General features: G+C 41.4%; 1 long non-coding RNA gene across 2 annotated transcripts in view; it reads right to left on the bottom strand.

Moving 5' to 3' along the window:
• Positions 1-2793: 2793 nt before the first annotated feature.
• The window catches only part of LOC115528362, a 39144-nt gene continuing 15376 nt past the window's right edge, over positions 2794-26561 (bottom strand). Inside the window, exons 2-4 of one of the 2 annotated variants that reach the window (XR_004344303.1) lie at positions 8658-8830; positions 3262-4021; positions 2794-3009 (exon numbers count right to left, since the gene is read on the bottom strand). This is a non-coding gene — a long non-coding RNA (uncharacterized LOC115528362). Of the gene's footprint in view, positions 3010-3261; positions 4022-8657; positions 10869-26561 lie in introns of those variants that run through there. The other variant, XR_004344302.1, reaches the window with a different exon arrangement.

The following is a 26561-nucleotide window of genomic DNA, read 5'->3' as shown; positions in this document are numbered from 1 at the left end:
TTATAACAGGCACCAAATCCTGCCTTGAGCTATTGTCCCTAGTGATGTCTCTGCTGCTCACATGAAATTGTGGGCAGGTCCTTTGAGATCCAGGAAGATACTGATTTATTTTTCTGTCCACCACTGTCCTTACCTCACAGTGAGTCCTCAGTGCCACTGATGGAACTCCAGAAATGTTATCAACTGGTTCCCCTGGACCTGCTTGCATTGTGGTGTGGGCCAGTGACTAACACTCATGGCTAATTTGTAGAGCATGGAAAACCAAGCCAAAGAGGGATAAAGTGAGTCAGACAAGAGGCCTGAACTTTCCAGAGCTCATTCGTAGGCTCTGCCTCCAAACTGTCTTCTCTTACCACAACAGCTTCGCAGAAATTTAAACACTTGAACTTTCCTCTCGACCATATGAGTATAATTTGATAAAGTAAGATACAAACATTCACTTAACAAATATGTAATATCAATATTTTTAATGGGTACGTACTACATTCTAGGCATCTAGACCTCTCACGCATATGATATTAATCTCATGGAAATCCTGAGAGGTGGTATTTTCCCCCCATTCTACAGCACAACGATGCTTAGACAGTACTTGTGATATCCTGTGCTAGGTTCTAGAGGTATCCATTGGTGAACATCAAGCTTCTGTTTGTTAAGATCACAATATACTGTCAGAGACAGGCAAACAAATCATTGAATGCGGTAGAAGGTACACACACTAAGCTATAAAGTGGGGACCCAGAATGGAGAATAGTTGACATTGGGAATGAGAAATTATCAGGAAAACGGGCACTATTTGAACGGATCCCGAAGGATGAGCATTCGGGGAGCAGATAAGGGGGAAACGGCAATTCTAGGAATAGGGAACAGTATGGTGAAAGTCAAGGAAGAAAGAACAGCATCTATTTCAGCTACAGTGGAAAGAGGATGTGAAAGTTAGCCTGGGGCAGGAGGACGGGCCTGATCAAAGAGCTTGGCCTTTTTCCTGTAGGCACTGGGCAGCCATTGAGGCTTGTACACAGGAGGAATGACTCTGGTGTCTTCAGACGATTGCTTAGGTAGCCTTGGAGTTGGAGGAGACAGTGAAGATAACCTGAGCATGTTAGCTATGAAGTTATATCAATGTTAAAAGTTATTCTAATGAAAATGTGTATGAGTTACTATCATTATTATGCCTGGGTATTAGCAAAATTAAGCTTTTCCTATTTCAGTGCTTATTTCTTCTTTGGATAAAATTGAGAGGAAATATGCTATATTCCAAAACACTCTTTTATAGGGGCAAAAGATCTCGAAGAAGTTTCATTTTGTGGGGGGAAAATGGGTGATGGGCATTTGAGGAGGGCACTTGTTGGGATGAGCACTGGGTACTGTAAGTGAATCATGGGAATTTACCCCCAAAGCCAAGAGCACACTGTATACACTGTATGTTAGCCAACTTGACAATAAATTATATTAAAAAAAAAAAAAGAAGTTTCATTTTGTGGAATGTTCTGGCCCACAGGATGGTAACTGTTAATCTTTTTTTTTAAAATGTTTATTTATTTTTGAGAGAGAGAGAGAGAGAGAGAGAGAGAGCAAGTAGGGGAGGGGCAGAGAGAGAGGGAGACACAGAATCCAAGGCAGGCTCCAAGCTCTGAGCTGTCAGCACAGAGCCTGGTGTGGGGCTTGAACTCATGCATAGTGAGATCATCTCACTAAGCCTCTGAGCCAAAGTCAGATGCTTAACTGACTGAGCCACCCAGGAGCCCTGGTAATTGTTAGATTGTATTTCTTTCATCAGTGAGAAAACAGTCTGAAGGTGTCTCTCAGGACACTTTCCCTGGCATTCTCTTTCCAGCGCTGGCCATCCCCAGCACCACGGCAGACACAGTTTTTGTAGCATCTGACCTTCCTGGCCCAGTCCCCTTCACCCAAAATGAACAAAATCTCTAGACACACACTGCATATGTATTTATATATTTTTAAGCAGGGATGGGCAAGAACATGTAGGATATGGGGAAAGATAATCCAGAAACTTTCAGAGAGCCCAAAGTTTCCAAAGATTTCCCTGTGCTGGCTGGTCAATTTCTGTCAAGCAAAGTCCTGAGCTGCAGAGCTCTGTGTCTGCAGCCCATGCAGCTCTTGGCTTGGCCCCAGGGAGGCCCCCGGGGTTCCTGCCCCTATTGCTCCCTTGTAGCTGCCTCATGTGACCAATCCTGCACCGGAAATGTCCTTGAACACCTTTTCTTTCTTTCTTTCTTTCTTTCTTTCTTTCTTTCTTTCTTTCTTCCTTCTTTCTTTCTTTCGTTTCTTTTAGAGAGAGTCTCTTGTTGGGGCTTAGGGCTTGTAGATGGGGGGAGGGAGAGGGAGCGTGGAGGGGAGGGGGAGGGACAGGTGAGGGAGGGCGAGGACATGAAGGGGAGAGTGCGGAGAGGGAGAGGTAGTGGAGGGGAGGGGAGGAGATGAGGAGGTGGAGGCGAGGGTGGAGGGAGGAGGGAAGGGGGGCTGATTTTGGGAGGTTGATAGGGAGGGATGTTATGGGTTATGTGTTAGGATGGGATTGGGCGGTGTGGCTGTCGGGATTTCCTGGCTTGGATTGGATGGATTCTTTCTACAGTTTTCTTTAGAAGTTTATTTATCTTTCGTTTTCTCTTTATTTTGATTTATTTATTTCTAGTTCTTTCTTCTTTCTTATTGCCTTTCTTTCTTTGTTTCTTTTTCTCTCTCTTTCTTCCTTTCTTTCTCTTTTCTTTCTTTCTCTCTTTCTTTCTTTCTTCCTTTCCTTCCTTCTCTTTCTTTCTTTCTTTCTTTCTGTCTGTCTGTCTTTCTTTCTCTCCTTCTTTCTTAACAACACCTGACTAATCTCGTGTAAGATGTTCTCAATGAAGTGAGCTCACCAACAGATGGTGCTGCTGGGACCCATCCTGGTACAAACAACATCTTCATCCCTTGGCAGGGCTGGCTCCTCCTGGCTTTCCATACCAGGCTTTTCTCATTCCTTCCATTTTCAGGCAATGGAGCTCTTGCAGTGACCTATAAGGGAGGCCATTGTGTGCATTAGGGCAAGTGTTTGCTGGGAATTTGAGTCTCCCACTGTCACCTGGGTGGGTCATGCTTCCTCTGTGGCCCCCACCTGCAAACCCCACTTTCCCCATGTGTGACCTGCACAGGCCATCATGAAGTTCTACAGGCTTCTCCCAAGATCGCCCGCGTTAGCTCTGGGTCAGCGGAGCTTCCTGAACCTTGGAATTCTGCCCTGCAGTCTGGTGTCGGAAGCTTACCCACCTTATGGTGGTAGGCAGATCTGACACAGGCCTGCTAACCCCTTCACATGGTGAAGAAGGCCTTTAGGGTGAGTGGCCACTGGGCTGGATGTTGCCCCAGGTGTGGTTCCTGTGGAAGTGGTGAGTCACAGCCCTGGTTGCTGGTCTGCTCCTTCATACATCTGCCTCTGGAGGCATCTCACTTCCTCCTGAAATGGAGAGAGAGGAAAGCCCCAGATGCTGGGGCATAAACTGCTTTGGCTCTGCCTAGTTACTTCATCTTCCTCAACTCACATTGCCTTTCACCAACTACCACCATTACCACTGGAATCACCCAGAGAACAGAGGAAGGAAACAGGGGAAAGCATAAGTGTGCCATCACATCAGGTGCTGGATCCGCTCAGGTAAGTTTAGAGATAGTTCAAGGAAACAACAATAGTTCAAAGTTCAAAGTTCAGGGAACCTGAACCCAGTTCATGGGTTGGGTGGAAGGAGGAGGTGTGGGGTGGGAGAGGCATGGATGTTGGTGTCAGGCAGACATACACTGGGATTCTGGCTTTCCTACTAATGAACCCTGTGACCTTACCCGTTACTTGAGCTCTCTGAGCCTCAGTTTCCTCATCTGTAAAGGGAGAGGCACAGTGTTTTCCTCACAGATGTGCAGTAAAGGTGAGACATGATGGTGAATATAAGGCATCATGTTCTTCTGTCACCGGCCCTGGCTCCAAGTCAGCCAGCACCTTCCAGAGCTGGGACAAGACTGTCGGGAAAGCGCCAACCACCTGAGGACACGCCAGAGCTTTAGGAGGCCGAAGGGACTTCACAGTATCTGGTAAACTCCCTGCATTCAGCAGGTGCCCAAGGTAACCTGGGAAGGGGAGCCAGGAGCCTGTTCGAAGGGGACCCCAAAGGCAGGGTAGGAGAGTGGAGTGGACCACGCTGGCCCGGGCGAGAGGGAGCCACTTGTGTGACAGTGCCATTTCCACTGATGCCTTTTTACCCTCCTCTGTAAAATGACACTTCAGAATAATTATTCCAGTCTTCCTTCAGACTTCATTTTTCTAGATCTGAGAGTCCTTCTTATCAACCTCGGTGTCTTATTTTGGATGACATTTCTTAAGCTTTTAAATGTCTAGAATGATAGACGTAATGATAGACATTTAAATGATAGAAATAAGGGTGCCTGGGTGGCTCAGTCGGTTAAGTGTCCGACTTCGGCTCAGGTCATGATCTCGCAGTCCGTGAGTTCGAGCCCTGCGTCGGGCTCTGTGCTGACAGCTCAGAGCCTGGAGCCTGCTTCCGATTCTGTGTCTCCCTCTCTCTCTGACCCTCCCCCGTTCATGCTGTCTCTCTCTGTCTCAAAAATAAATAAACATTAAAAAAATTTTAAAAAATAAATAAATAAATGATAGAAATAATGATAGACATAAATGATAGACATATCACGATATGTCTATTTAAATGATAGACATATCACGATATATCTATTTAAATGATAGACATAAATGTGTGTGTAAATTAAAATGATTTTTAGCTAGAAAAATGAAGTCCAGTTGACTGAATAAGGAAAATACCCAAAATTGCATTAGATAACTCATTTGATTTCTTGGGAGCCATATTTGCTCAAGAGCAAAGCATTAGTCACTGCTTAATTTTAATATTTTTCATAAAAGACATTAAAATTGTAAGCCAATGAGCTATAAATCATTAAAATTTTTTAATGTTTATTTATTTTTGAGAGAGAGAGAGAGAACAAGCCAGCATGAGTGGGGAAGGGGCAGAGAGAGACAGAGACACAGAATCTGAAGCAGGCTCCAGGCTCTGAGCTGTCAGCACAGAGCCCGGCACAGGGCTCGAACTCATGAACCACAAGATCATGACCTGGGTGGAAGTCTAGACCTTTAACTGACTGAGCCACCCAGGCACCCCAACTATAAATCATGTTTTAAATTAACAACAATAACAACAAAACCATTGCAACGCTCTGATTGTATAACAGAGAAGGCAACTTAATAAACATTCAAAATATGGCACAAAAACACTGAAAATAAGATGTGGATTCAAGACGGCAAAATGAAGATGTTTTTGCCCACTTTAGATTTTGGAGAGATACATTTACGTTAAACATTTCAATGAGCCTGGAGAAAGGACATTTTCTGAAGTTATTATTGAAATTTTATTTAAATACGGGTACCTGGTTGGCTTGGTCGGTTAAACGTCCAACTTAGCTCAGGTCATGATCTCACGGTTCATGAGTTCAAGCCCTGCGTCGAGTTCTGTGCTGACAGCTTAGAGCCTGGAGCCTGCTTCGGATTCTGTGTCTCCCTCTCTCTCTGCCCCTCCCCTGCTCACACTCTGTCTCTCTCTCTCAAAAATAAACATTAAAAAAATTATTAAATTTTTATGTAAATATTAGATATTGATGTATCTCATTTTTGCCATCTACTCTATCTGTTGATTATTCCAGCATTACTTCTAGTTCACTTGTGGCTCTGTGGAATTTCAAGCAGACATCTGGTTCTTCTGGTGAACATGCACCTGTCCCCAACTCAGGGTGAATTCCAGGGTCCTCACTTGATCTTCCATTGGCAGTTCCCTACTTCTGTGAGCCTGGCTTGCCTGCCCTTTCCCTGCTTGCTCTTGTTCTGTTAGGATCCTACCTTTCACTGACTCAGGATACTCACTTGCACCATGGGAGGAGGTAATGCAGTGGCTCAGGCCCAGCCATCAAGAGTATGGCCTTCGTGAAAGATATGTGTCCCCAGATTGAAACCAGGCACTCCCTCTACTGTCACCCTAAGAACCTTCACATCATAAGGATCAGTGGGGCCTTCATCAAGGGAGGTGGAATGGGTGAGCTTCTTCTGGTTGTGGGGGAGTGACAGGAGCAGTGACAGAGTGAGAACAGTTACCCTCCTCCTGTGCCTTCGTGGCCAGCACTTGCCATCAGTACTTGAAAAGTTCCCACCTGGATGAAGACAGCCTTAGCATCTGGACAGCAGAAATCCCCTTCTGAGTTGGAAACTGCTGTCTTCCTGTGCAGAACCCAAGCTCTAAGACAAGGGGAACAGCAGGGTTGCCCAGATCCTACAGGATAGGGATAGACCTTCCAGTGTCAGTGTTTTATCGCTCCATGGATAAGTGTGGTTGTTGTGAGTCTTCAATTCATTGTAAATTTTAATATACTTTTGGTTATATTAAAAGTGCATTTTCACAAAAGTAGAGTTTTGGCCTTTTTTTCATATATTTTTTAAAAAGTTTATTTATTTGTTTTGAGAGAGAAAGAGCATATGAGCAGGGGAGGGGTACAGAGACAGAGAGAGAGAGAGAGAGAGAGAAAGAGAGAGAATCCCAAGTAGGCTCTGCAGTGGTGGCACAGAGACCAACTTGGGGCTCAAACTCACGAACCGTGAGATCATGAACTGAGCCAAAATCAAGAAGTCAGGCGCTTAATCAACTGAGCCACCCGGGCGCCTCTTGGCTTTTTTTGTCTTTAAGTAGGTTCCGTGCCCAACTTGGGGCTTGAACTCACCACCCTGAGATCAAGAGTCTCATGCTCTACTGACTGAGCCAGCCAGGTATCCGTTGGCATATTTTTTAGTAAACAAATATGGTTGGCTCTTCTGTTACACTTCTAAATACATGTCAGGGATCGTATAAATCAAACTGATTTCTTTTCAGGTATATATTTTCAATGGCTCTATTTCCACTGAGGATTGAAAGGCTCTCACACTGGCGTTAACCGATGGTTAGCATTATATGTGTGCAGGCACCTGCTTTATAAATATATTGGGAATTTCCTCGAAAGTCTGAGATGTGAGGCTGCTGTGCAGGGAGCATTTCCTACACTGTGCTATGGCTTGCCTTGGATGGATGGCTGCCACACTTTATCTAGAGTTATCTGGAACATGTGGGCCTCTTTGATTTATGTGAGTGAATGAAAGAAAACCATTAATATATCTAAACAATAAAGATAGCAGGTGTGACAGCTGAACCCCGTAGTGAGGAGACCAGATTCCTGCAGTTGCCTGCCTGCTATGGCCACACCGGAGGTACCCTGTACCTACGGGTAACTGGCATCCCCCTGGGTCATCAGGCTACAGCACTCTGGGCATCCAGTCTGAGGGTGGGGAATCTGCTTTCACCAAAGAAGTTCCGAAGGGGCATGTGGCTTTGTGTAAGGCTCATTTCCTTAAGAGACAAATGGCCTCCTTGAGGTCTAATGAATTCAGATTTAGCTGGACTTTTGTCATTAAGCTTGAGTGTGTGGGAGAGATATATATATACATACATGTCACTTGGAGTGACCTATATGGTGACTCTTTCTGCATTTGAAGACCTACCCATAAGGCATCCCCGAAAGGGAAAATTATGGGGTTCAAATGAATAGGATCCTTGTAAAAGACCTACAACTTATACACACAGAATTATCCCATAGTACTCAGCATCCCGGTCTAGGGGATCAGGGACAGGAGGCAAATGTTCCCGTGCTCGTCCACATCTCTCTGGATTTGTGAGACAGCTTTTCTCCCTTTTGGTCTAAAGTTAACTTGCAACAGAGTTCATCTGTATGAACATATTCGTGGGAAACAGGGAGGTGGGTGCCTAATACCCTGTCAGGGACAGCTGCTTCTCTAACATGCTGGCTCCAGGGTCTGGAGTTCCGGGTAGTGCCTATTTGAATACATTCCAAGCAGAGGGACTGACTTAATGCACTTTCTTCAAAAGAAGAAGGGCGCCTGGGTGGCTCAGTCGGTTGAGTGTTCAACCTTCGTCTTGGCTCAGGTCTTGATCTCAGGGTAATGAGTTCAAGCCCTACATTGGGCTTTATGCTGGGCCTGGAGCCTACTAAAAAAAAAAAAAAAAAGCCTTATTGATGGACAGGTGTCTATTTGGGAGGGGGAGACTAGTATTCTCAACACTGGCTGCCTGTTAGAATCATCTGGAGAGCTCAAAATCTCAGGGATTTTATGGTTTCTTTGATGAATTGAAAACAGAAAAAAGATGATTCTAACAGACTATTTCTTTTGGAAACCAACCTCCAACACCTTGCTTACTCTTAATTAATTTACTGGTGTTGACCCAAATAGAAAGGTATCTCACCTCATCCACCTCCCCTATCTGTCACTCACTAAGGAAGAGAAAAGGCTTAGGAAGCAGAACTTGGCACTATGCATGCTGGATGACACACAAGCCGATGGAGGATACTCTGGCGAATCAAGAGCGACCCTTCCCTCACCCAGAGATTCTTCCTGCATGGTCCGCGGTACTAGGATTTCTACACCATCTCATGTCCCAATCTGTACGCCTGTTTCCAGTCACTTCAGTAGAAAAGAAAGTCAAGAGGAAAACAGCCCCTTTCTCTTGCAGGAGGCATCTAAGTAACTGTACTTAGCAACAAAGACAAAAAAAACCCACCACACCCTGAAGTGTTTCAAAGAAGAGGGTCAAATTCTCCCGGTGATGAAGATTGCATCCTGGCTGAGAAAGAATCTCCAGGGATGGACGGCTGGAGAATCAGAAGAAGTGGGAACTAGGGACTTATTTGTTCTTCTCGATGGCGCATCTTTCAGTGGGTTCAGTTGGTGCTTCTGTAGAGCAAGACACAAGAAAAAAGAAGGGGAGGGGAAGTTAAGTCTTGGGAGAACCAGAGACTCAAGCAATTACTTTTTGTTGTTGACGTTGCAGGTTGTTTCTTTCACGGTTAGTCCATAAAAGAAAATAGGAAATTAAACCCTTATTCTGCTGCTTTTCTGAGCAGCCTGGGGAGGAAGAGCCCAGATGGAATATATGGGGAAACTCTCAGATGGGTTTGGGTCTCCAGAGTGTGTTTTTCCTCCAAAACATATCTGTTGTTGCCCCTCTAAGTAACTGTATATAGTTTGACAGATGTCTCGGTGGCAATGTTGTAAAGGAAAACCAGAGACACAAACTGCCTTAGCTTAATTGCTGCCAGCATTGACGTCACTTAGAGTATAGGGCATTTAGGAGAATCTTAGAGTCACACAGAGGACACTGTCACACCCTGTCATTGAGGGCTGGCTGTGCTAGATCAGTGACAAGGTTTGATCTCGTCACGGTTACAGAAATGTTGTAAAAGGTAAAACAAATTAAAAACAAAACCACACTTCAGAGTGGACGTTAGTAAGGAATATAAAAGGGTGGCAAAGTCACCATGGTCATGTGACTTCCAGCTTCCGAAGTCTGTGCTGGTGCTTTGTGAGTATTTAGGTAGGAAGGAAGGGTTTGGTCAGGCTGGAGGGGAGACTAGAGGAAAGGGGTGGGGGAGCTGTTCATTGCGCTGGGAATGTGAGAGGGGAGCATGGCCAGAACCTCCCAGGCTGGGGCTGGGGAGCCAGGGCAAGATCCAGGTAACTGTGCACGTTGTGTATCCCTGAAACATGAGTACAGTCCTTCAGGGAGGGTGTTCATGCCTTTAACTGTGCTAGGCAGGACCCAGGCCCTTTTGGGCTATCCTGTACCCTGAATCCTTCCCAAATACTTTCCAGGGTCATAAATACTTTCAAAGAGCAGTTCACCTATTTGGGGGACAACGCCGAACTTTGATCTGACCCTTTAAACATGGAAGTTTTAAGAAATGTATTAGTATGATCATAGATGCATGGGGAAGGTAAACTTAAGTCTCCATGCATCATCCAAAGGTGTCTCGTGTTGCCTGTTTTACAGTTGGAAACTCTATAGATTTACATGGTTGGGAAAGATAAAAATGAGATCTTTGAATGTCTTTTGAGTATTTGCAGGGTGGGAAGGGAAAATAGAACTAAACAGAAATAGTATATTTCTTCACAGGTAACTGCAGTTTCCAAAAACACTTCATGTCACATTAAAAAAAAAAAAAAAGAATTTTCCAGGTCAAGAATATGTTCCCAGAGTTATGAAGTAATGTAGGAAAATAATTGTGTCCCCATAAAACAAATCCATTCAAAAGAAGACATAAAAATACCCTCTAGGAATGGCGAAGGAAGGAAGTTGTGCCTTGTGTCCAAGCCCAAATGGGTGAGGTTGACGTTAGTAAAAATCACTCCCAATGGAACAGTGCAACTCACCACACATCCAAATCGTTTTCGTTTCCACTGGTTTCCTCCTCAGTAATCGGATCTTCTAATTCACGTTCGGAAAAGAATACTGAAAGTAGACTTGCATCTATATTCTTTTAAATTCATGGTCCCAACATGAATATATAAATATATAAAGATAATAGTTTGATCCAGTGTCCTGACAAGTGTTTCAAGTTTGACCAGGAGAGTTCTCACCTACCAGACTGCCACCTGCTTTAAGTCCTTCTGATCCCAAGAAAGACACGGTAACTCACAGGCTTGCTGAAGCGCTCTGTATCATGTCACATCAGGTAAGTGATGATCCAGCAGGTGCCTGCTCTTTAGACAAGTGGAGAAAGATGAGGAGCACACAACTCCCCGTAGACAATTTGCCTTCAAGGCTCTCTCTTCCATCCACAGTATTATCTCCTGAGCACTTCCCAGTGGAATTTTAGGAATTCTCTATTTTAATTCTATTTTCTAATAATAAGAACAGAAACTCCTTCTTCATTTCAATGATAAAATCAAATTTGTTTCCCAGATTTTTTCCCTTCTGCTTTATCATCATCATTAGTATTTAATGGTTTCATCATTGGACTCTACTATAATTATTCTTTAAAAAAAAGTTTTATTATTTTACAATTATAAATAAAAATGTGGGGAAAGAAGCAAAAATAAGAAGGGGAATGTCACAGATTTTTTCACCAATGAAAAAAAAACAAATGAAATTTGTTTGTTTGTATTTTGAGATTATTTATGCTGTCTTTTTTCCACATAATGATTTTTTGGAAAATCCAATATAGACATAGCATAGAGAGTGAAAAGGCAAGACATTCTTGGGAAAAGATACTTGCAGTAAAGTGACACAAGCCTCTTACCTAGAATATTAAAAAGTTCCTACAAATTAAAAAGAAAAAGACAATCTAATAGAAAAATGGGCAAAAGGCTTGAATGGGCATATTGCTAAAAAAGATATTCAAGGGGCCCCTGGCTGGCTCAGTGGGTGGAGCATGTGACTCTTGATCTTCGGGTTGTGAGTTTGAGCCCCACATTGGGTGTAGAGTTTACTTTTTAAAAAAGATATTCAAATGGCTAATAAACATATGGAAAAGAGTTCAAACTCATTATTCATAAGGGGAATGCAAATTAAAACCACAATATCATACCACTACATACTTCCTGGGATAACAAAGATTAAAATGACTGATAGTATCAAATGTTAACGGGGAGGTAGAGTAACTGGAACTCTCATACGCTTTTCATGACAGTATAAATTGGCACAACACTTTGGAAAACTTTAAGTCAGAATTCACTAAAAATGAACACACATATACCCTACAACCAACAATTTCTCTCCTAGGTATATACCCAATAGAAATATGTACATTTGTGCAACAAAAGTCATGTATAAGAATTAATGCTTATTGAAGCACCATTTGTAACAGCCTAAAACTAGAGAGGCAAAATGTCCATCAATAGAATAGATTTAAATGCTATACTTACATAAGGGAACACTACACAGCAATCAGAAAGAATTATTGCTAAAGGTAGCAAAGTAGATGAATTTACAAATGTAAATTAAGCAAAAAAGAAAGACACCAAGAAGTACAGCTGACCCTTGAACAACAGGGGTTAGGGGCCCTGACCCCCCATGCAGTGGAAAATCCACCTATGACTTTTGACTCCCCAAAAACTTAACTACTAATAGCCTACTGTTGACAGTCAATTAGCACATACTTTGTATGTTATATGCATTATACACTGTATTCTTACAATAAACTATAGAAAAGAAAATGTTATGAATAAAATCATAAGGAAAAGAAAATACACTTACAGTACTGTACTGTGTTTATTGAAGAAAGTCCATGTAGAAGTGGACCCTCACAGTTCAAGCCCATGTTGCTCAAGGGTCGACTGTACATATTCATGGTCCCACTTATATACCTCAGAATTAGGCAAAACTTATTTATGATGATGAAGTTTGGTTATTTTTTTGTGTTGTGGTGACTGAGGGGGCCTGAGGGAGCTTTTGGGGTACTGGAAATGTTTGATTTCTTGTTCTGGTGTGTACATGTCGGTGCTCACTTAGAGAAAACTTATTGAGCAATAAATCCATGGTTTTATATTCTTCTGTGTGTGTAAATGTCACTTCATAAAATGCCATTTAACAAAGAAAAAGACGCTGTTTTCAAGGTATTCATAAAGAGTTAATTTTTCCCCCTAAGCTGAGTGGGAAAAAAGCAACATTTCAAAATTACCATTTTCTTTTATATGGTATCTGATTTTGAACATATGAAACAAAATTAAAATTAAACACTATAACTAAAACTACATAGTTTTAAGTCTTGTAAAAATGTCATATCTCACTTTTTTTTACTTAACATAAAAAAGCATATTTAGCGTTCCTAGAGATTCATCATAAATATAATCTCTAATGTATATTGTTGGATCAAAATTTGTTAACCCTTTTCCTCCTGTAGGACTGGGTAATTTTAAATTTAGGGATATTATTAAAAATGCTACAATGAATATCTTGGTGCATAATTTCTTTCTAGAGTTCAAATCATTTGCAGATGTGGAATTACTGGGTTGGAGAGCACAGAGATTTTTAACTCTTAATGTATATTATCAAATTGCTTTTTTATTTTTTCAACGTTTTTTTTTTTTTTTTTTTTTTTTTTTTTTTTGGGACAGAGAGAGACAGAGCATGAACGGGGGAGGGGCAGAGAGAGAGGGAGACACAGAATCGGAAACAGGCTCCAGGCTCTGAGCCATCAGCCCAGAGCCTGACGCGGGGCTCGAACTCACGGACCGCGAGATCGTGACCTGGCTGAAGTCGGACGCTTAACCGACTGCGCCACCCAGGCGCCCCCAAATTGCTTTTTTAAAGGGCTGCTCCAATACACGCTCCAGCGAGATATGATTGTGCTTACTTGATTTAAGTTTCACTGATGCTATTTTTTTTGTTTCTTTAATCTTTGATAATTTGATTTGTAAAAATGCATCTCATTGAAAAGATCAAAACTTATCCTGAAAATGCTGCATGTGCTGAAAATTTCTCTTTTGCATTTATCTGCATAATAGATTTACCAGCCACGTAAGACTGTCGTTAATGCAAATAATGTTGTCCAGCATTAAAAATGCTTATGTTGACCAGACATTTGAAGAATCATTTCAAACCTTGTTGCCAGTGGTGTCTTAGAAATAAAAAGTATGGGGCGCCTGGGTGGCGCAGTCGGTTGAGCGTCCGACTTCAGCCAGGTCACGATCTCGCGGTCCGTGAGTTCGAGCCCCGCGTCGGGCTCTGGGCTGATGGCTCAGAGCCTGGAGCCTGTTTCCGATTCTGTGTCTCCCTCTCTCTCTGCCCCTCCCCCGTTCATGCTCTGTCTCTCTCTGTCCCAAAAAATAAATAAATGTTGAAAAAAAAAAAAAAAGAAATAAAAAGTATTAGTATTTCAGTATGCATTCTAAAAGATAAGAACTCTTAAAAAAATATAGGCACAATAACATAATCATACCTAAAAATATAATTCTTTAATTTCATTAATTATCCAGTCAACATTCACATTTTCTCATTGTCATAAATGTATATCAGTGGTTTTTTTCCTTAAATTCAGATCTAAATAAGTCCATAATTGTGATCAATTGATACATCTGAAATGTCTCTTAATTTATGGTTTTTTGTTTAATTTCTTTTCCACTGTACATTTATTGTTGTGGATCATGTTGAGGACAGTGGTTGTTAGTCCTATACGGTTCCTATAGTCTGGATGTACTGATTATATTCCTGTGGTATTTTTAGAACATGTTCAATATCCTCTATTTTTCCTACAAATTGATAGTACCTGAGACTTGATAAGATGCAGATATTTTTTTAAAAAAATCAAGATTACTTCATAGGTAGTATGTATACTTCCCTTAGGAGGTACATAATGTCTGGTTGTCTCTTTTTATGCTGTTTGTAGCCATTGATGGTCATTGCCTGGACAATGAATTCATTAGGACTTGCAAAAATTGTGATGAGTTCTATTAATAAAGGGAATCTCTTAATAAAGGGAATCTTCTCCCTCACCTATTTAGTTCCCCCGAGATACTGTTTATGTAGGAAAAAGGCACATTAAATGCTTTGTCTACCAGTTTTCAAAATAATGACTTTGTTCCCTGCTATTTTCCACAGGCGAACAACGAGTTTCTTTATTAGTATCATGATTTCAAAGACTTAAACACATTTGCTGTGTTTCATTCCAATGCATTTACCCTTTTTGATGCACAAATGGACACATCTTTGTCCGGTAGGAGTCCCTCCAGATGGGCTCTCATGTCTTTTTGACACGACCCTAATATTCCTCCATAGTTTTTTTTTTTTTTTTTCTTTCTGATATGACAGGATGTTCCAGGCTCTTTAGAAAATGTTTTAGGGGCTCCTGGCTAGATCACTGGTGGAGCATGAGACCCTTGATCTTGGGGTTGTAAATTCAAGTTCCATGTTGTGTGTAGAGGTCATTAAAAACACAATCTTTAAAACTTGAATTTATCCTTAAAGGATGAATATTTTCAGCCATTGAAAACACTCAGAAAGGGAGCCTTTGAATCTGAATACAATTCTCAAACTGGAATCCTCCCAAAATATTCTGAGCAATGGCAGCTTCCTTCAGGAGATGGAAAAGTTGTCTACTTGTATGATACAACTGTCATCAATTTGTAAGTTTTTTGTCTTTTTTATAAAAGCCATTTACATTCTTTCCTAGTTAGTCATAGATGGTTTACATGTCTGCCTCCCTTGCTAGTCTGTATTCTGAGAACAAAACCTTACCTTATTCATCTTTGCATCCCTAGCACAGCACTTATCACTTAGTATTTAGGGAACACATTTCTTTTTTCATTTTTGACTTTAGAATTAATATAAATTTAAAAGAGCTATATAATATGGGGAAGTACAGTAAGGGAAGCAAACCCCTACATTTCCAGAACCACGCATATTTACTGTTAGCATGTCACATGTCCATCTGGGTGACTGGCTATGCACGAGAAAATAAAGCTTACACTTTGCCTTAATACAGCTTGTGATTTCTATAATAATGTTTACACGCACATTTAAAAATCTATACAATTGGGTGGGAGGGAGGCGAGGGTGGGTGATGGGTATTGAGGAGGGCACCTTTTGGGATGAGCACTGGATGTTGTATGGAAACCAATTTGACAATAAATTTCATATATTGAAAAAAAAATAAAAAAATAAAAATCTATACAATTATGTTTAGCCTTAACATATTTTTATATTTATTACCAGTTTTTTACCCTCCAGATGACTGGCAAAATATCTAACACAAACATAATTAAGGCCATTTTTTAAGTTGGGAGCTAAGGAATAGAACAGTCTAATGGTTCAACTGAGGACACAGAGGAAAGGTCAGAGTCACCGGGGGAGCGCAGGTGACTTTGTTCTCAACTCCATTACTGGCGCCTCTCAGAGACTTTGGGGAAGAACTATTGGGATCACTCTGGCCCTTGCTGGCAGCATTGACAGAACTGGGTGTTCTGGGGGCGATATTACTGGCCTCGCCCCTTTAGGACAGTATTCCATGTCGAGAAAAGGAACAGAATGTGGGTCTTTTCAAGGGAACAGAAATGCCACCCTTTCAGGAGGATAAATTTTGCCTACTTTTCAACACTATTTCAGAACGCAAGTTACTCATTCCACTTCAAATGAAATTACTTAGGAAAAAACACTTTCACATAAGGTATAAAGGGCAGTTTTTGGAAACAGAGACCGGTTCCAAATGCTGGGTCTACCACTTATTAGCTTCTCGACATGTCAGTTTTCTCATGTGTGGAATGGAGATAACATTCACCAGAAAACATCCGTGTTAGGATTCACTATCTGGAGGAAGGAACTGCATCAGGAAGGGCTTGTGGGTGCTGGGGGGCCAGGTTGCTGGGACAAGGTCACCGTTTGACATTAAATGAAAGAGAAGAAGGATTTGAGTCCTGAAGATTTCTGAAATGGGAGCCAAGATAGGCTGTGAATTTTCACTTTCTCGAGTGGCGAACGATTCAACTGCTCCCAGTCTCCAAAGTGGGGGGATATGGTGGCCGGATGGCCAGGTCAAAGATGTGGCTGCAGTGGGGTGAAGGTCTGGGCTCACTCAGATCAATAGGTGCAGTCTGGTAGCAGAGGGGTCTGAACCTGGGAAAGTGATCCCTGTGGTGGAGATCTGTGGTGCCCTGTGGAACCAGGTGAGGTGCTGATGTCCTTGGAGGCCACTTCCCAGGGGCGGGGCTGCACCTGTGAGCAATTGTAGCGCACCATTGCTCCTAGGGGCGGGGCGGGTGCAGCTCTGCAGCTCAGATTTTTGCTCCACTTACAATGTCCTTATTCAAGCTTTCCTTGGGCAGACCCGAGGCTCCAGGGGGACCCCTCCCCTGACGGAAGTTGGGATATTTTACTCCGGTAGTCCTGTCCCCACCTGGTGGCTCCAGCCCATCCCTCCCGCCCCGTCTGGTGCTCAGTCAGGCAGACAGAACCACCTTTACATTCAAAGGGCTTTTAGATCCTGGTAGGGCTGCTGCTGTGCTTTGGGAAGGACCAAATTCATCAGACTTAATATCCTAGGTACTGTGAGTCAGAAATTTAGTGACCTTTTTCAGTTCATCTTTTTCCTTCAACCTTTTTTCCTGGAAACGTTCAAGGCTACATAAAAGTTGAAAGGATAGGGGCACCTGGGTGGCGCAGTCGGTTAAGCGTCCGACTTCAGCCAGGTCACGATCTCGCGGTCCGGGAGTTCGAGCCCCGCGTCAGGCTCTGGGCTGATGGCTCGGAGCCTGGAGCCTGTTTCCGATTCTGTGTCTCCCTCTCTCTCTGCCCCTCCCCCGTTCATGCTCTGTCTCTCTCTGTCCCAAAAATAAATAAACGTTGAAAAAAAAATTAAAAAAAAAAAAAGTTGAAAGGATAGTGCAACGAACACCGTGATATCTCCCACCTCTTCCGCAGATTCCGAGCAGAGGGAAGCCCAGGTGCCCGCACCAGACGCATCTACAATGTACAGCTGGCTCTGGGAGATACTGAAGCTGACCACACCAGAGCTGTACGCTAAAATTGCTTTTTGAAATCAGTGAGGCGATTGCCTATGCCCATTCGGGAAAGAAAAATAAAGTGGCTGCAGGGCTGCTGGCTGTCAGGGATCGCACTTGAAGAGTCTATTGGTGAGTCAAGGGCACTGAATTTGCCAGACTGGCTTTGCTGCTGTGTCAGCCCGGGTATTGGTAATGCAGATGTTGGGGGCCCCTGGCCTTGGTGAGTTCTTGGGGCCTCTGCCCTCTAGCAATTACTTGCTTCCCATTTCCTGGAATCTGCCAGAAGTGAGCCTTATAGTATAATTACCCTAAATCGTTACAGCGAAGTTTTGAATGAAAGGGAATGAACCCTCTTTACTTACTTGAAAAGAAGTGAAGAAAAGACATTCAGAATGTCAGGAAGACTTTTAAAAAGACGCAGGACTCATTTCTCCTTCAACGGAGAACACCACCTCCTAGTTTTTCCATATGGCTCTGAAGCGATTGCAGGTACAGGGTAGCCATATCTGCAATTTCTCATCTCTGGGGAAGATTTAATTGCCTCTGTCATATAGCAATTAAGAGGACTAAGTCCTCCCATGTATACCCACATTCGCTTGAACTTTTTCATTCAACACTTAAGAAAACAACTCATCAGAACTGTGAGCTGTGACCTCTGTCACCTCGCCATGGATATCCAAATTGCATCATGTTATTGTGGAAAGGCCTGGCCTCACTTGGCCTTAATCTATACTACAGCCTTTCTCTTAGTGTCTTTCAGATAGGATGGTGTGGTGATCTCACTTTATGGGGGACTGTGGTAGATAGTGGGGCAGGGGTTGCTGGAAGACTCCCTCCTCTTTCTGCTTCTTGGAGGTCATAAAGAAATTCAGCTGCGCTGGACTCGTTAGATATGACCTCTTCTGAAATTTGGGTCTGCTACCCAAGCTGGGCGTCTCACTTTGGCCCTCAGGCTGTACACAGGGTCTTGCTGGGCACAGCTGCAGATTTACCGTCACATGGTAGCTCCATACCCACAGAGAAAGACTGCAAGGCATAGAATCTCTGTTTTCTGAGAGCATGGAAGTTCTCTCCTATACTGGATGGTTCCAGGCTGGCAGAGGGGAGCAAGGAGGAATAAAGTCTTAACTACCTAAAGACATGCTAACAGAGAGAAACACAGCATTGTTCCCTTGTCTTTTAACCCTCACCCCAAACACTGCAATACCCTGAGAAAATCAGAGTTGCCTTTTATATAAGAAACAAGGAAAAAACTCCAATCATTTTTATTATTGTTTGCATACCTTCAAATCTAATGGTATATTCAGACTGCACTAGTAGGTTTTGAATCAAAGAACTACACAACTGACATTTTTAGGATCTGTTCTTTTCATTTGATTTTGATTTTTTTCTAGCTTTATTGAGACGTACCTGACATATAACATTATATAAATTTAAGGTGTACAACATGATGATTTGACATATGTATATATTGCAAAGTGATTACCACAATAAGGTTAGCTAAGGCCATCACCTCAAATAACTACCGTTTGTGTGTGTGTGTGGTGACAACATTTAAGATACTCTCTTAGCAACTTTCAAGTATAGAACACAGTATTGTTAACTACAGTCCCCATGAGGTACATTCGATCCCCTGAACTTACTCATCTGAATGAGGGTCTGTTCCATAGAAAATTCAGGCATGATCACTCTCTCCAAACAACTTAACGTCTTACTAACACAAGGCACAAAGAAGTTGGAAATGATGCAGTTGGTGCTGAAGGAAGTCAGAGGAGTTGCAAAGGTGATGTCAGAAACAGCCAGAGAAAGCTTCATGGACAAGGGGCAATGAACTCACGGGCTTAAACTCAGCACCTGTTATAATACATAAAACATGTGAAAGGGGGTCTGGAAGATACACACCAGAGTGATGAATTCTGGGAAAGAGATTGGGGTTGCATATGGCGGCTATTAAATGGGACCGTTGATTTTTATTGCACCCATGTATCATTTGTATAATCAGTGGTGTGCTGGTAAATGTTTCAGAAGCAGCTCTCTCTCTCTCTCCCTTTCTCTCTCTCAAAAAAGTTCTTATTGTAGTGTTTTCCATGGTGCAAATACTTCCATAATGGCTAATTTCAAGCAACCAACGTAAGAGTAATTACCTCACAGATTCTTGGAAATTTAATAATCAAGTTCTTATATGCCAGGCTCTGGGTCAAGTGCTGGTGGAGATGGAAAAAAAATATTGATGCAATCTTTGTCTGCCAGGCAACAGAGATATAGTGGGAGAGCTCAAAGAGGAGCTAGAGGAAGGATGATTAACCTTGGCTAAGTACAGAGAAGCAGGCAGACCACAGAAAGGTCTCTGAATCAGCTTTGAAAGATGGCGTAATAGCTAGGTAATTAGAGAATGGGAAAAGGCCCCAAAGCATGGATGTATATGATACATTCAGAGAACTGCAAGTTTCTCTTTTGTACAAGATTATTGGCACAAAAAGTAGGATGAGGCCTGGGGCCATATTGTCAAAGGCAATAAATTTCACTGTGTAGTAATGAGAGCCACGGACAGTTTCTGAGAAGCATCCGGCAATAATTCTGATGGCAGCGTGGAGACTAACCTGTAAAAGAGATCACTGCGATGTTTCAAACAGAATATAATGAGAGCTTCAATTAAGGCAATGCAGTAGGCATAGAAATGGGGCAGATCCAGACGGGATATTGGGATTGGCTGAAGTGAGTGAGGGAGATTGGCTGCTTTTGAAGATAATACCCAGGATTTTGAAAAGTGATCACTCTGCCCCCTGTGGAAATGAGGGACTTGGGAGCCCAGTCCATCATTTCCTTTGTATCTTACTGCCATTTATGAGTTTGAAAGCAAGAAGGTCTGAGACATGAGTGGCAGGTCATGAAGATGGTTTTGTTTTACTATATTTGGATTTATACTATATTTGGATTTATCTTCATTCTAGATAGTTGTGTTATAAAAATTATGGACTTCTGATTTGGGATGGAGGGCATCTCACAAAATTGGGAAATAATAATGGGCCCAGGTGTTTACTGGATAAATAATAATTTACAGATGGAGCTTGAAAAGAGAATAAATAAGGGAAGGGAGGAAAGCACCCAGGTGAACCTGTGAATCCCGTTACTTTGAAGAGTAATAGGCATAGTATGGAAAGAATAAGGGAGCGGGAGGTGTTTCGTGATTCACGTGAGAAAACAGTTGGGAAGGAGGCCAGAAACAATAGTTGGTGCCTTAGATGTCTGTGTACAAACACACAAGGCATAGTGTAACAAGCAAAGTAACTGTTACAACATCAGGTGTAAACATAAAGTTCTCATTGAAACCTTGTGGATGAGACTTAAGACTTACACATAGTGAGGAAATCAAACCTGTGCCCTCTTCAAAGGAAGCATGTCTATGAAGTGGGGAAGGCGATTCATGTGTGTTATAGGGGAACTAAGTAGAAGCCCAGTGAAGAGCATAAAGATGAATATTTAGGAGGAGAGAATCAGAACATTACTATATACCATTTGGCCAGAAGGTAATGAGGAAAAATTAAATTTCACATTTGTCTTTTTTTTTTAAATGTTTATTTATTTTTGTGAGAGAGACAGAGCGCCAGTGGGGGAGGGGCAGAGAGAGAGGGAGACACAGAATCTGAAGCAGGCCCCAGGCCCCGAGCTGTCAGCACGGAGCCAGACACGGGGCTCGAACCCACAAACTGTGAGAACATGACCTGAGCCAAAGTCACTTTACCAACTGAGCCATCCAGGTGCCCCATCATTTGTCTTTTTTTTTTTTTTAATTTTATACATGTTTGATTTATTTTTGTTAATGTTTATTTATTTTGAGAGAGAGAGAGAGAGGGCAGGGGCAGAGAGAGCAGGAGAGACAAAGAATCCCAAGCAGGCTTCATGCTATTAGTGCAGAGTCCAATGTGGGACTCAATCCCATGAACTGTGAGATCACGACCTAAGCCAAAATCAAGAGTTGGATGGTTAACCAACTGAGCCATGCAGGCACCCCTGAATTGCACATTTGTATAAAATATCTCAACAAAATTCTTCCACAATTTTTAATGAAAAATCTGACCCTGATCTCAGGAACATAAGATTTTCATATCCATTTTTATGCTTGAAACAGCCACATGTGGTTCCTGACAAAACCTTTTTTTTAAGTGACCTCTTAAAATGCTCAATAATCTCTATCAAGAAAAAGTAATTGTCGTATAAATGGGTGACAAAAAAATTAAAATGTTTTTATAATTATTTAAAAATGTACAATAGTACTATCCATAACTATTTAAATATGCACAATAGGACTATAGAGAATCAAACAGTACTTCCTTTTTTTTCCATTGACAAATGTAATACTGAAACTTGTATGATAAGGCAAATAGATTCTTTATGATGGGCAGATACACTCGACTCACCCATGGGGATAGCCCTCTAGCCAGGTTAATAACCCCCTGTAGCCAAAGGATCATGAGTCTGTTCAAAGGGATCTGATAAAAAATTCAACAGTGGAAGTCTCTAGAAAGTGTCAGTCCAGAGGCGTGTTGATGCTCTCAGGTGATCTAATCGCATGTGAAGCCATAGTCTATTAGTAGCTCGGGATGTGAGTGTTATAGGTTGAATTGTGTCTCCCCTGCCACAAATTCCAGTGTGGAAGTCCTAACCCCAGTACCTCAGAATGTGACCTTATTTGGAAATAACGTCTTTGCAGATATAATCAAGTTAAGATAAGGGTGGGCCCTAATCCAGTGACTAGTCCTTTTAAGAAGAGGGAAGCTTGGACATAGAGACACATAAAGAAGAGACAATGTGAAGAGACATGAAAAAAAGATCCAAGGGGAAAGGCCTGGAACAGAGACTTCCCTGTCAGCCCTCAGGAGGAACCAATCTTGCTGACATCTTAATTTTGGACTTCTGGCCTCCACAACTATGAGATAATACATTTCTGTTATTTAAGCCACTTGGTCTGTTGTGCTTTGTTACAGCAGCCTGGGCAAACTCATCCCCTGGAAATAGAGTTCAGCCCCCAAGAGTTGGGAGTGGGGGTGGGACTGGTGAGAACCAGACAGTATGTAAGGATGACAACCAGCAAAGGAGTGAAGCTTCAGCCCCAGGGGAGGAATGAAAATGAAAAAGGTGAACAGAGACAATTTCTAATGAGTTTTGGGCAAATGCTAGGAAGTTAAGGCTGCTCACATGGGCTTTCCCAAAACTTATCTCCCAAACATGAAAGATCTTACATCAAATACAAAGTGGTAAGAGCCCAGGAAGGCTGGTTGCACTCGGGCACAGTGGCCCAGGGGCTGAGCCACATCATTGTGTGTGAGGTCTCTAGTATCTATGGCTGAGGAGGCGGTGTATGCAAGGCAGTTGTGTGAAAGCAGATTTAGGATTTATTATATAGAAGGATAAATTTTCGCTCAAAACGAAGAGAACTTCTACTTTTTCTCTATAAAAACATTTGCAATTTAAAATTTCATAGGAAATTTGTAAAATAGAAAAAGGAAAAACATCTCCCCACAATTCCACGTTTAAAAAAAAAAAGTAATCTCTACATCCAATGTGGAACTCGAACTCATGACCCAAGATTGAGAGTCCCATGCTCTACTGACTAAGCCAGCTAGGCACCCCCACAATTCTAGCATCTTAACTGAATTCACCATGCATTTCCTTTGTCTTTCTTCATGTATGCATATTTTAGGTAGTTGGCTATAGAGAGTGTACATATATTTTGCATCCTGATTTTTATTTTTATTTTTCCCTGATATCATGACCTGAGCTGAAATCAAGAGTCGGATGCTTAACTGACTGAGCTACCTAGGTACCCCACATCCTGATTTTTAAAGGAATACAATTATGGTATAAGCATGTTTCTATTTTGCTACATGATTTCTCACAAAGATAACTTTAGATTGTTGCTTCAGTCCATGGAGTGTGTGAAGCATAATAAATGATTCCCTGTTGTTGGATGTTAAGGTTGTGGCTGGTTTCTTCTTTATCAATATTCCCTTTGCGGTTCCTCCCAGCAATGAGATTCTATGATTCTTTGGCAAAGGGAAATAAAAACCACTTCTCAAATGATCTTCTCCATCTTTAATTCCTTTTAAGAAGGGGTCTTTTGAGATACCCTGACATGTTACATTAAGTAAGTCAGATTTCTGTTTATTTCCTGAGTATCACTTCACAAAAATAATTTTAAGAAATTTCTATCCAGTTGCCTATCCTGGACAGTGTTTTTTCTAAATGTATCCCCCCAAATTAAAAAATAGAAAGTTAGTACCAAGAATTTCTATATACCCTTCATCCAGATTCCCTCAAAGATAACATTTTACCTAACTACAGTACAATGATCAGAACTGAAAAAGTACCATGGATACAATACTCTTATCAAATCTATAGACCTGATTCAGATCGCACCAATTGTTCCACTGTGTCCTTTTTCTGGTTCCACATCCAATGAGGGATCACAGGCTGCATTAATCCTTGTGTCTCCCTAGTCTTTATTAATCTAGAAAACTTCCTCAATATTTCTTTGCCTTTCACACCTTGATACTTTTGAAAAGTACTGGCCAATCATTTTATAGAATGACCCTCAGCTGAGTTGTCCTGTATCTCATCTCCTCATGGACTTTTCATAGCACCATATCGATGTTGGGTTCTTCTCAGAACATCTCTGTGGGAAGCACATGATGTACATCTGTCCCATTACAAGTAATGTTAACTTTAATCACCTGGTGAAGGTGGTGTCAGATTCTGTTACTGTAAAGTTACTATTTTTCTCTTAGTATTGTGGGGATTTGTTTCTCATTATACTTTCACTGACAAATTTTAGCTTTTGTTGATGATACTTCTCTGAACCAATTATTACTGTTTCCAAGTGATGATTTTACTATTTTTGTCATTCATTCTATTGTTATTAGTTGTAATTTCCTTGGACAGGTTTCATAGATTTCTGTAACCCATATAGCCCTAGGTCATCCTTCCATTAGAGCAAAAGAAGAGAATATTTATCTAGTGCTCAGCCTGTGTTGTTCCTGTTATCAAGACACAAGGGGGCTGCCAAAGGCTTGGAGATGACAGAGCACCCTCATGTATCTGCACTGGCTCCTGATTTTCTGAATCTTCCTCGGCTAGTTATAGCTCATTCTGCCAAGGAACCACACCCACTTTTTCATACATTACCCTTTATTTGTTTATTTATGTATTTTGAGAGAGAGAGAGAGAGAATGAGAGAGAGAGAGAGAGAATGAGAGAGAGAGAGAGAGAGAAAGAGAGAGAGAGAGAGAGAGAGAGAGAGAAAGAGAGAGAGAGAATCCCAAGCAGGCTCCATGCTATCAGCACAGAGCCTGACGAGGGGCTCGATCCCAAGAGCCATGAGATCATGACCTGAGCCAAAAGCAAAAGTAGGACGCTTAACCAACTGAGCCACCCAGGTGCCCTTTCATATATTAGTTACTCTTAAATCATTACTGTAAAATAATAAAGAAGTAGCAATTGCCACTTCAATTCTACAGATGAGAAAAATGAACCCTAAGGAGGTAGATACATTGCCTGGATCAGATAGCGGCACAATTGGAACTAGTTTCCAGTTCCTAGAGGTTTTTTACTTCCTATCAGGGATGGTCTAAAAAGTATATTACTTCCATTTGTATATGGATAACATGATATGTCTTCAAGAGAAGATGTAGTTTTGAACAAAATTATTATCAATCAGACTATCACTCTTGGCTTTTTTTTGCACTGTTCATCATTATAATCTACTCTATTATTTGCAAATAATAATAATAATATTTAAACATAAGCTTCTTACAGATGTAAATTTCATTGACTGTTTTCATCTCAAGCTGAATTCCTCATGATTCCTCATTAAATTCTAAATATGGAATCTTCCATTTAACCAGAATGGTTAAGAGGTTCTGGTTAACTGAACATTACCCTTTAAACACCATTCTTCAAAGAATCCAAGCACAAAGATGAAGGGAAGGTATTCTTTTTTTTTTTTTAATTTTTTTTTATTTTTTAAGTAATCTCTATATTCAATGTGGGACTCGAACGTACAACCCTGAGATCAAGAGCCAGCCAGGTGCCCCGAAGGGAGAGTATTCTTTAAAATCGGACAGTATCATATATTAGTATGAACAGCAACTCTCATTGCATGGTGCAATTAAAACATGAGGTAGGAAATAAGCTAATTAAAAAATTTATATCTACGTTATCTTATTTCCTTGTTATTTATCTTCTTTCCTAAAAATAGCATGTAGGAGAAAGAAATTTTAGATTAGGTGGACTTTCTGATGATCGGTATCTTGGATTTTAAAAAGTTACTAATATGTCTGTTAAACTAGTTTCTTTTCTTTAGGGCACCAGTAATTAGCATTTACCGATGGGACAGCAAGCATCTGCATTTGCTCACACAATCAAGACTCACTGTGAACTCAGTGCCTCAGAGCAGGTACCCCTCCTGGTAAGTGTTGTTTTGTTTTATTTTTAAGTCATTTGTGTCCCCGGTGTTTGTCCTTGTCCCTGGCACAAAGTAAGCACTGGATAAATATTTGCTGACTGATCTACTGACCCACTGACAGCCAGACTTCATTCACATCCAGGGTGAGGGCCCAGCCTGGGCCTTCCTGAATTCCTGGGATTTTTTTTTTTTTTCTTATTTCAAAAAAATAATACATGCTCATTATAGAAACTTGTAAAATAGAAAAACTCACACACACACACACACACACACACACAGAGGAAATAAAGGCCCTTCCTTATCTTGCCAGCCATAAAGATGATTACAGCATAAAGATGAGCATTTTTCCATTTATTAAATATTCTTCAAAAACATGTTTTTTAATGGCAATAGAATGATCCATTGTGTGGATATGCTATATTTAATAATTTCCTTGTTGTGGGTCATATAAATTCTGTACAATTTGCCACCACTGTAATGTTACACAATAAGTTCTCCAACTAGTAAAGCTGATTATCAAGTTACTTTCCGAAAAGATTATATCCGTTGAAGTCCACTTGCTCCATAGATTTTCAATGCTGACAGTTGAGAAACAAGGGTTTCGAAACTACTCCTTTCCTTTTGAACGGCCTTCTGTGTCATGAGAATGAGCTAGCCTTTTCCTGCAGACTTAATTCTGGGCCCCTATGAAGGGTAGGGTAAATCACCGGGGAGTGGATAATTTGGAAA

The sequence above is a fragment of the Lynx canadensis genome, chromosome D3 (assembly GCF_007474595.2).
Source record: "Lynx canadensis isolate LIC74 chromosome D3, mLynCan4.pri.v2, whole genome shotgun sequence".
In the NCBI taxonomy this organism is placed as follows: domain Eukaryota; kingdom Metazoa; phylum Chordata; class Mammalia; order Carnivora; family Felidae; genus Lynx; species Lynx canadensis.
The sequence above is the reverse complement of the archived record's forward strand: the minus strand, read 5'-3'. Positions and strand labels throughout refer to the sequence as shown.